Raw genomic sequence first — 2,267 nt, 5'->3', positions numbered from 1 at the left:
TTATGACCTTTTTTTGCACAATCAAGGCGGGCATGGCCACCTACATTTCACTGCATGTCTTGTGTATGTATGTGACAAATAAAACTCTTGAATCTCGAATCTTGAATTGTGTATTATCTCATACAGTGTATATATATATGTATACAGTGTGCCATTTCTTTACGTGTTGCTCTCGCAGTAACTGCAGTGTATGTGTGCCTGTCCTTCTGTCTATAGATGTGCGTCTTGCATTTCTCACTGTAGCTTATTTTAAAGCGATAATCCGCAAGATCCTCTTTTTCTTTTGGCGACATCTATTGGTGATAACTAAGGGGTCTTTGCTGTTACGTTTTTGCACTGCATTGACTTGCTTCCCATCTTTAAAATGCATGTTGACTATTGTTGAGTCAGTCCTATTCATTCCAAACAAACTGCTGTTGCTGCTGGTGACGTCAAACACATCACTCCCTGTTGCTGCTGGGGACGTCACACACATCACTTCCTGTGTCAAACACATCACTTCCTGTGCGCCGGAGGATTTTTCCGGGAATGTCACGCCAGACAGACAGGTGTTTAGAACAGCCGAGAACAGCTCATGTAAAAGCATTCATGAATTGGCTATAGATAAAATCACTATTGTGTTATTGTCGACAGAGAGTGGCAAAATAGACATTTATTTTCATGAACATTTTACAGATTATTACTTTAAATGCTTGCAAAATTAAAGTGAACTTGAACTATATTTTGGAGCTGCTCCACTGACAATGAATGGGAGAGTTAATCGAATAATAATGTTGACATGCAAATAATCTTGATATTTTATTAGCCTAGCCAGTAGCCTGTAATTAGCTTAGCCTGTGTTTGAATATGGCCACCATGTATGTCATCGGGGACATTTATTATTTGTGTTGTGTTAATTACAGCACCAGGCAACTATGTGGATGAGAAAATAGCGATACCTTGTTTTTTTGTGTGATTGCGACCTTATTATTTCATTAAGCTGTAATTAACACAACACAAGGATTCAATGTCCCCGATGATATCACTGGTGGCCATATTTAAACACATTTACGCTCAATAATTGGCAAACTAAATGAATGTGTGCTAAACGTTTTCGAGTTTTTGGATGTGTGGGAGATTGTGTGCAAAATAAATCAGCATTGAGTGCAAAGGATCTGCAAACCGAATATTACAATATGACAACATTATAAGGATAACTTTGTGTGTTTCTGTGAATATGTACAATTAACTATGTATTAATTATGTACAAATATGCCGACACATTTCACTCAATATGGACGTAAACACCCTCAAATTAAAGCTGAACATCTGCACTTTAATCTCACGGTCATTGTGCCATTTAAAATATAATGTGTTGTAGTACAGAGTCAAAACAATAACGTAATTCACTACAGTCAGACGTATGGACTGTATATTTTACTTTTCTTCTCTATTTTAAGAGAAGCTACCGACTGTTGGTGCAGTTTGTTGGTACTGTATTTGTAAATCTGGTATGTCATAAATGTATAGATGTAGCAGGACTGTCTATCTGTATGTCATATGTTATATGTTATGATATAACATAACATATATTGTACAGTGTCCCCCACCCACCCCTCCTACCCAACCTCCCCCCCACTCCTACCCAACCCCCCCCCCCCCCCACCCACCCAACCACCTCCAATGTACAGTCCCCCCCCACCCCCACCTACCCAATCCAATGTACAGTTTCTACGTCAAATGTATATACTCTTTTTTCTGGACTCTTTTTGTATCACAAACAGTACTGTAATTGCAAATCTGGTATGTCATAAATGTATAGATGTAGCAGTAGCTACTGTCTATCTGTATGTCATGTATGTCATATATGTTACGATGAATTGAAAATGGGGGACCCTGATGTAAACAAGACGAAAGCCTTTCTCTGGTCTGCATCCCCTTAACAATTGTATGTATTGAGCTGTACTGTAATGTACCCATTCTGCAATCTGTTAATAAAGTTTTCAATCAATCAATCAATGATGAATTGAAAATGGGGGACCCTGATGTAAACAAGACGAAAGTTTGTCTCTGGTCTGCATCCCCTTAACAGTTGTGTGTATTGAGCTGTACTGTATTGTACCCATTCTGCAATCTGTTAATACAATTTTCAATCAATCAATCAGTTTGCCTGATCAGCAGCATTCTCTTTTTCTAACAACAGAGGGCGGTGTCAGAATAAGAGTGATTGTTCATCGACCCGCCGTGTTCCCTCTTGGAAGTGTTTGTTGACTCTGTGGGCAGCAAGA

This window comes from Notolepis coatsorum (genome assembly GCF_963971535.1).
Source record: "Notolepis coatsorum genome assembly, chromosome: 5".
Classification (NCBI taxonomy): Eukaryota; Metazoa; Chordata; class Actinopteri; order Aulopiformes; family Paralepididae; genus Notolepis; species Notolepis coatsorum.
The sequence above is the reverse complement of the archived record's forward strand: the minus strand, read 5'-3'. Positions refer to the sequence as shown.